Source organism: Cebus imitator, unplaced genomic scaffold (assembly GCF_001604975.1).
Source record: "Cebus imitator isolate Cc_AM_T3 unplaced genomic scaffold, Cebus_imitator-1.0 Scaffold113, whole genome shotgun sequence".
NCBI lineage: Eukaryota > Metazoa > Chordata > Mammalia > Primates > Cebidae > Cebus > Cebus imitator.
The window spans coordinates 5,897,025-5,906,897 of record NW_016107428.1 but is presented as its reverse complement, the minus strand read 5'-3'; positions in this window follow the sequence as shown (position 1 = coordinate 5,906,897).

Below are 9,873 nucleotides of genomic sequence, written 5' to 3'. Positions count from 1 at the left end.
GACACTTAACGCAGGGCCAAGCAGATTTCCCAGACAAGGCTTTTATTTTGGGGCTTGTGCTCAAGGGCAAGGGAAATAGTAGAGGCGAGATATGAGGATACTCAAGCTGGCTCCCCGCAAAAGCCAGTAGAGACTTTTTAATCAGATAAAAAACGGGGAATTGACACAGGGGCAAGGTATGCAGGCTGGCCTGGGAGAAGCATGACAGGGGAGGCGTATGCAGGTCCGCATGTCTGGCTGCGATGGTTATCTTGAGTAATGGGCCACCTGGTGGTCTGTTCAGTGGCAAGAAGGCTGCCTACCAATCAGTCTTTCCCAAGGTTGGACAGTGCACTTTGGTTTGGTATTTAGGTTTCCTAAGGCCAGTTCCTGGAATTCTTTAAGTAAAAGGCATAGTTAAACATTATGAGGGCACAGAAGAGTGGCTATTTTCTTTGTACGACTAAAGCCTTGGGGTTAGCATGGGTAACGTCAGCGAAGCAGTGATGTGGGTTTTGTGATCAGCAGGAATGTATGAAAGAATGTTCCACCAGCGGGGGTGGTGGAGGTGGGAGAGGAAGCCAAGTCCTGCCCTTACTCTGTCTCATGCCCTTTCTATACTTGGTATATTTCCTGTCTGCTTTTTTAAAAATAAGCTACTCTCAATTCCCTAGATTGACTATGTCCTCTTTTATTTGTTTTTTGAGATAGAGTCTAGCTCTGTCTCCCAGGCTGGAGGACAGTGGCATGATTTCGGCTCACTACAACCTCTGCCTCCCAGGTTCAAGCGATTCTCCTGCCTCAGCCTCCCGAGTAGCTGGGATTACAGGCTCGGGCCACCACACCCAGCTAACATATATATATAGGCTCTCTCTCTATAATATATATATATAGCTAATATATGTGTACCAAATAGCTATATATATACCAAATATATATATATATATAGATATATATATATATAGCGTATATATATAGATATATATATATATATTTGTAGAGATGGAGTTTCATCATGTTGGCCAGGCTGGTCTTGAACTGACCTCAAGTGATCTGCCTGACTTGGCCTCTTAAACAGAGAAATATGTAACCATAATTTATGGATAATGTATTATAAACCAAAAAGTATCTGAGACAGATCTCAATCAATTGACTTATGTTTTTGAAACAGGTTCTTGCTCTGCTGCCCAGTCTTGAGTGCAGTAGTACAATGTCAGTTAACTGCAACCTCTGACTTCTGGGCTAAAGTGATCTCCCACCTCAGCCTCCCAAGTAGCTGGGACTACATGTATGCAACACCATGTGTGCTCAGATAATTTTTAAATTTTTTGTAGAGACACGATCTCCCTATATTGCCTAGGCTTGTTTTCATCTCCTGGGCTCAAGCAGTCCTTCTGCCTCAGCCTTCCAAAGTGCTAGAATTACAGGCATGAGCCATTATGCCTGGCCTTCATTCAGGTTAGAGGTTTATTTTGCCAAGCTTAAGGACTGGCTGTGACACGGCCTCAGGAGATCCTGAGAACATGTGCCCAAGGTGGTCAGGCTATAGATTCTTTTTTATATATTTCAGGAGATATAAGACATCAATCAATATATGGAAGATGTACATTGATTTGTGTGGAACTTGAATTGGGGGCTTCCAGGTCACAGGTGGATCCAAAGGTTTTCTGATTGGCAATTGGTTGAAAAAATTTATCTAAAGACCTGGAATCAATAGAAGGGCTCGGCGAAAGGGAAAGGGAAATGTGGCCAAGGCAATGTCTACTTATGTCACAACTAAGGTGGATTCTGGTGCCACTCTATGATCATACTCAGAATTATGACAGTTAAGTTGACCACGATTCATGTAGCATCTTCTATATATCATTGCATTAAAGTAAGCCACTTCCAGGCTGGCCAACACAGCAAGATTGAATCTCTACAAAAAATAAGAAAAACCTAACTGGGCATGGTGGCTCTTGCCTATGGTCCCAGTTATTTGGGATGCTGAGATGGGAGGATTGCTTGACCCGGGAGGTTGAGGCTACACTGAGCCTTGATCCTGATTGTGCCACTGCACTCCAGCCTGGGCAAAATTGCAAAACCATGTCTCAGAAAAGGAAGCCACTTTCCTTTTCTTTCTACTTTTCTTCTCTAGGCCAGTCCATGCCAGTCTAGCTGCTGTCCCTGACTGGCAGAATAGGGAATGGTAGAGGCAGGGACTGCGTCCTTCCTAGGGAAGACAGGAGAGAATGACTACCCATGCACAGCTGATCCTTTGCTTTCAAGGTTTACCTTTGAAACCGACTCTTTTCTTTTTGAAACAGGGTGTCTGTGGCTCAGGCTGGAGTGCAGTGCCGTGATTACAGTTTACTGTAGCCACGACCTCACAGGCTCAAGCGATTCTCCCACCTTAGCCTCCTGAGTAGCTGGTACTATAGGTGTGCACCACCATGGCTGGCTATTTATTTTTATTTTTAGTAGAGATGAGATTGGACTATGTTGGTTTCCAACTCTTGAGCTCAAGTGATCCTCTTGTCTTGGCCTTCTAGTGCTGGAATTATCAACCTGAGCCACTGTGCCCAGTCTGAAACATACTCTTCAGCAGGAGAAAATTATGTAGGTTTGTGGGGAACAGCTATCCTCTAGAAATAGGCTTTTTCAAGATCATACTAAGATCAGAATTGTTAAAGTAGTATTGCAAAAGGAAAACTATTATATTTAAGGAATATCCTAACAGCTCAGATGAAGATGCCATTATTTAAATATGACCAGACTCTACATGTATTTGTAGTTCTTTCTTTTGTTCAAGAAGGACATTAAACAACAATAAATGAATAAACGCCTGCTACCACACATCCAGGAATACTAGATAGAACTGTACATGTATAATAGGCAGAAAAATAGACCCCAAATATGTATATACCTTGATTTTTAGAACCTGTGAAAATTCTATGTGACATGGCAAAAGGGACTTTGCAAATGTAATTAGAATAGGAAAATTATACTGGATTATCCATGTGGGCCCAATCTAATCACATAAGCTGTTAAAAGCAGAGATTTTCTATGGCTGGAGGCAGCAGAGAGATGCGGCAAAAAAAGAAGTCAGAGAGAGACTATAAGCATGAGAAGAATTTGACATGCCATCGCTGGCTCTGAGATGCAAAAGACTATTAGCAATGAAGAGATAAAGATCTTTCAGAGCTGAAGGTGGTCTCTAGCTGATAGCTAGCACAGAAATAGGGACCTACGACCCCAAGGAAATGAATTCTGCCAATAACCTGAATGGGCCTAGAGAGAGTCTTTCCACAGCCTCTGGATAAGAGCCCAGAGGGCTGACACTTTGATTTTGGCCTTGTGATATTGGCCAAGTCAACTGAGCCAACCTGGCATTCTAATCTATAAAAACTGAGAGGTAAGACATTTTTGTTGTTTAAAGCTACTGTTTGTGGTAACCTGTTATGGTGGCAATAGAAAATGAATCACTGTATGAGAGGCTGCTGGACAGCAAACAGCTGTTTCAAAGAGCCACATTTATAATTTTCCATTTAGCCATATTTGAATGTTTTTTTGATAACATCATGTGAATGTGTAGCAATGTGACTCTTTAAATCAGCAGGTACCTCAGTTTTATATACTCTAGACCAGGGCATGACTGACTTTATATTTTATTCCCCTGAGGCTCCCCAAGATGAATTTTGTGCACAGCTCTTTATCTCCATATATAACTTTAAAAAAGCAAGACATTACATACATTCAGTATATATGCTATCATTAAGTATATAGCTTGATGAAGTTTTCATATGTAAATACCTGAGAACCACCACCCAGATTGAGATATAGAGTATTTTCTTCACTTTAGTGGATGCTCCTGCAACCTAGATACTTTTATCTAGTCAATACTTGCTTCATTCAGAGTCATCCACTCTTCTGACTTACGCCACCATTAGTCATGTCTGTTGTTGAAATTCACATAAATGGAATCATGCAGTATGCACTTTTATGTCTGGCCTCTTCACTCAACATATTGTTTTTGAAATTCATTCATGTTGTATAAACAGTTCATTCCTTTTAAAGCACTGCATAGCATTCTATTGTATGTCTAAACCTATATTTGTTTATTTAGTCTCTCACTGATGGTTATTTGGGTTTTTTCCAGTCTTGAGCTTTAATGAGTACAGTTGCCAAGTGTTTTCTTGTACATGTCTTTTTTTTTTCTTTTAATAAACTTTTTTTTTTGAGACTGAGTCTTGCTCTGCTGCCCAGGCTGGAGTGCAGGGGCACCGTCTTGTCTCACTGCAACCTTCGCCTCCAGGTTCAAGCGATTCTCCTGCCTCAACCTCTCAAGTAGCTGGAATTACAGATGCCTGCCACCACACATTTTTTAATAGAGACGGGTTTCACTGTGTTGGCCAGGCTGGTCTCGAACGCCTGACATCAAGTGATCTGCTCACCTTGGCCTTCCAAAGTGCTGGGATTACAGGCATGAGCCACCACACCCAGCCAAAATCATTTTATTTATACAAATGAGCTAAGAACCTATGGATATCATAATATAGGTATGTTGTCTGCATGTTAGTGGAGCTCTATTCTTTTGCCAAAGAGCACCCAGTGAGAAAACCAATTTATGATTTAAAACAAAGCAGCTATAGGAAAGCTTGATTTCTCAGAACTTAGAAAGCCATACTAAAGGTGATCCTGCATTTCTCTGTGTTATATTTAGCTTTGCAGCATTTTCTGCTCTACTCAACCTAGTAAAGACTATACTTCCCATCTCACTGTCTTTCTTCATCACTGGATGTCATTCTCAGCATGAGGAGGCATCACATGAACATTCATTATTTCACTGAAGCAGCAACTTTCCCTTCCTTATCTCTGAGTACCCAGGAACCCAAACCTCTGTTTGGGAATAGACTTAAAAGTGTCCTGGCCATTGAAAAAGAGGGATTGCTTCTACATTGAGGAGTTTGAATGGGCCTCTGAAAGGTCTTGCAGCACAATTCACAGGTAACACAATGGGCAGCTGATGGTGGCCACACTGTAGTTATAAGATTGCAGTCAGAGTGGTTCTCCATCCAAGTGATGCAAGGTGTTCCCTCAATTGGTCTCCTCCAGGCCTGGGCGTGGCTCCCAGGCACTGGCCATCCTGCCAGTGTCCTTTGGGCTTTCAGTATTGGCTCTGCAACTTTCCAGGGGACCCACCAGAACCAGACCATTGTCTCTTGCCCCACCCTCTCGCCGTCTCTACTTTCTAATTCTTGTGGTATCATACATACTCTGAGTGTTACTTCCCTTAAACGTTCCCTTTTGACTCTTTGACAACATTCAGGAGTCGAAAATAAACATTGCTTTTCCTTCTCAAGGTAATGTGGGTGACTCTGCTGACTTGGGGGAAGAGTTTGTGAAGGGGAAGAAAACATATATATTGTTATTTCAATTATGCCATGCATTCCTTAGGATTCTCCAGAGACACGGAATCAAAGTATGTATATACATTATAAAGCATTGGTGCGTACAATTACGGAAACTGGCAAGTCCAAAATCTGCAGTGTGGGCCAGAAGACTTTAGACCCAGAAGAGCTGATGGTGCATTTCCATACCAAGACAGTCTGCTAGGATGTCCTTCTTGACTGGGGTGGCCAATCTTTTTGTTGTTCTTAGGCCTTCAACTCATTGAATGAGGCCAACCCATATCATGGAAGGCAATCTGCTTTACTCAGAGTTTACTGATTTAAATGTTAATCTCATCCAAAAATACCCTCCAAATTGACACATACAATTAACCATCACATGTAATCACACTCATGATCCCTAGGAACACACCATGGCTAATTTGGCATTTATCTAGGGCAAGATTTCTCATTTTAGGGGAAAGACAATGCATTGTGGATTAAGATGATCTGTCCCAGTGATCTTAGAATTTGAATCCCAGCTGTGTTATTCTGAAAAACCTTTAACATCAGTCATCACAGAGTTGCAGTTCTCAACTGGGGCAATTTGTCCTTCCACCTATGTCCCCAGAAGACATTTGATAACATCTGAAAACACTTTTGGTTACAACCAGGTTGGGGGTTGGAGGAGTTGTTATTGGCATCTCTGGTGGGCACAGCTCAGGAACGCTAACATCCTGTGATGCATACAACAGCCCCACAACAGAAAGTCACCAGGCCCCAAATCTCAGTAGTATTGGGGTTGTGAAACCTTGCATTAGAGGCAAACAGACAATGCTAGGATATAAAAAGCTGGGCATCAATGGAACATGGAAGGGTCGTCAGGCAAAACACACACACACACACACACACACACACACACACACACACATAAATGATGCTCAAATTTCAAAAGCAAATGTGTAAACACCAGATTTTATAGTTTTTGCCAATTTCTAAATAGAATATTGGAAAGGTGATATTTTAAGTTGAAAAATGCATTATTGGAGGCTATGCTATGCTTTGGGGAAAAGAGAGCAGACCTCAGGTTAGAAGGAACATAAACGTGTTAGTATTTTACTGAATTTCCTCCTTGTGTCATTGGCTCACAGGATTTTGCAAAGGTTTGAAGGTCTGGGATGGAATGGTGAAGGTGACTTCACTGTGAGCCAGTGCTATGGGTCAAATGAGGGGATGAACTATGGCTGAGAAACCTAAGAGAATATTTTTGTAAGAAGAGGTAAAAGGATAAACATATGATTTAGCAAATGCCTTTAAGTAATAGATTACTATTTTGTTAGCTCATAATTTATTCTGGCAGTCTGTTTAACCATATGCACAGTCTCCTGAATATGATTTAAATGTTAAGTCCTAATTACAAAACTCTAATTCAAAACAATTGTAAGTAAGGCTGTTGAAAATTAATGTGAATGCAAATCATGAAGTCACTCTCATTAGGGAAATACACATTAATTTTAATTTTGGGCCTCTCTGAACTAATATATAGTAGAATTACATAAAAAATAAAATGACCAAAACTTTTGAGAAATTGTATTCTGCCAACTTAAGTTATCCAGGAATATGTAATATCTACATCTCTTTATAAACAATTTTAAAATAATTTAACAATATATAGATTATTAAGGACCTTCTAAACTTTTAGAACTGATTTTGTTGGCTTCATTAGCTCGTCATAGGCTTTTTTTTGTATATATTGAATTATTGGAGTCAACTAAGTTGGTCAGTGTGCTGTGAGGGTCACTACACATGCCCATTTGTTTAAATTAATCAGTCTTTAAAAAAGAAAAAAGACAATCTAATTTTACCAACTGAATCCAGGAGAAAAATGAACACATCAAAGCAAGTGTGAAATTCTTTCCAGTTGGCATGCACAGAGAATCTAGCTAATAATAACCTTGAGTTTCCTGTCAAGCAGGTCAATATATCTCTTTATCCATTATAGTCAATATTGTAGCATTCATTCAATCATTATTCATTCACTTACCATTTATTGAAACCTTAAATTTGTGCTCAGTGAGTGCACTGTGAATGGGGATAAAGACACAACTAAGAACCTGATCATTGTCTGGTGGGACAGATTGACATTACAAAGTGCAATGGTACATGCATTCGGTGAGACAGAAATTCATGGAGGAGAGCTGGAGAAGATTCACCTGGACAGGTAGCCTGGGACATAAAGAGTAGGCCTAGAAAGCCCTAAGGACCTTAGGATTTATTTTAAGAGATGATAGTTGCTTAGTTAGGATGACAGCAGGGTGGCGATGAAAAGAGGTCTTATTCTAAATATATTCTAAAGGTAGAGCTAACAAATTTTGTGGCATGAAATCAAAGAGAACAGTTTAGATAGGCTTTAAAGATTTTGGAGCCAAGGACAATGGCTCATGTCTGTAATCCCAGAACTTTGGGAGTCTGAGGCGGGTGGATGACTTGAACTAGCCTGGGCAACCTGACGAAACCCTGTCGCTACAAAAAAATACTAAAATTAGCCAGGCTTAATGGTGTGTGCCTGTAGTCCAAGCTACTTGGGAGTTTGAGGTGGGAGGATCACCTGAATCCAGGGAGGCTGAGGCTGCAGTGAGACAAGATTGCACCACTGCACTCCAGCCTGGGTGACAGAGTGACACCCTGACTCCAAAAGAGTCTAGGCAGTAGTCAAGAACCCATTGGGCAGTTTCAGGAACACGGAGCAGTGGACAAAAATAGGATGCTTAAAGTCACTGTAAATATTCATGGTGATAAGGAAAGTTGAGAGCAATCTGATCCTGGCACTGGCACTGGCAGCAAAGAAGGTGGGTGCACCAGGGCAAACACAGCTAGAAAATGCACAGAGAAACCAAATAAAACAGATAAAATTAAGATATATATATGTTTAAAATATGGAGGTTGTGATTGAGGAAATATAAGTGAATCTACAACATGATGCCTCTTATAGCCATTACCTTTGCAATGATATTTAAAAATCAGACACACTTCAAAGGGAAAAAATCACAAGAAATCTTGCAGCTAAATAGAATAACACTGTAGATAGAGACAATTCCATAAAAAGCTCAGTTCCTTAGCAAAGAATATCTTGCTTGATGGTCTTTTCAAGGTTAAATAAACTAGAGGTCCTGCTTCTTGCTATGAAACTTTGAAAAGCTTACTTTGAATGCAGTCTCCATCTTCGGAAAAAGGAGGAGGGCAAGAAAAATGCCCTCATGGGAAGGTATATTTTTAATTGACTAAATATTTCCATGAAAGAAAGTGTTTTAAGCAAGAAAATGTGAATTAGGTTTAATCAGCAAATTTAAATGCACGTTTCTCTTCCTCCATCAGTGAAATTAGGTCTCATGAAGTAGTTTAATTTAATTATGGAAAATAAAGAACATGGCCTTTTTGAACTCTTCTGTGAATACTATATTAATTTTTTCGTGTTACAAATGTATTATTTATTTTATCGAGAAAAGAATGATTCTTGGCCAAGCATGGTGGCTCACGCCTGTAATCCCAGAACTTTGGGAGGCCGAGGTAGGTGGATCATGAGGTCAGGTGTTTGAGACCAGCCTGGCCAACATAGTGAAACCCTGTCTCTACTAAAAATACAAAAATTAGCTGGGCATGGTGGCACACGCCTGTAGTCCCAGCTACTCAGGAGGCTGAGGCAGGAGAATCACTTGAACCCAGGAGGCAGAGATTGCAGTGAGCTGAGATCACGCCACTGCACTTTAGCCTGGGCAACAGAGTGAGACTCTGTTTCAAAAAAAAGATTCTTCAATGAGTTTAGCATATATTTTCTATGTGATGAAAATTATATTTAAACAAAATAAGGAGCATCACCAGCCATCTTTACACACTGGAAAAGTGATTTCATAAATCTTTCCTTTGAATATAAAGCACATTGTATCATTGATCATAAGAAACCAGAACTTTTACTTCTCTATAAACTGGTACAGGTTAAATATATCCACCAGCAAATACCTAAAACTATTTTTCACTCACCAGCACTTTTGGCAACATTCTGACAATTATAATTTTGACACAGTTGTTAAAGTAAAAAACAAACAAAAAGATTGCCATTATAACCCCAAACTTAGCTGAATCTCAGTTCTCAAAATATGACACTCATACCCAGAAAGGAAATTGATTAGGTATAAAACCTGATGTATGTTTTAGCAGCAGCAACCTTTCATTTTGCTGGATTTTCTCATATTGTTATTGATTAATATCGTTAGTGGTATTATTAGTGCAACAGCTTCTCACCTGTTGATCAGGGAAGAATGTAGGAAATGTTGCTCTTTTATCTGATGGCAAGACATTTTAAACCTTATGTCTTAAGAGAAATATGGTTATGTCATGTAGAGGATGGCAACATTTACACATATTTTATTTTATTTATTGATTGATTGATTGAGACAGAGTTTCACTCTCGCTGCCCAGGCTGGAGTGCAATGGCGCGATCTCGGCTCACCGCAACCTCCGCCTCCTG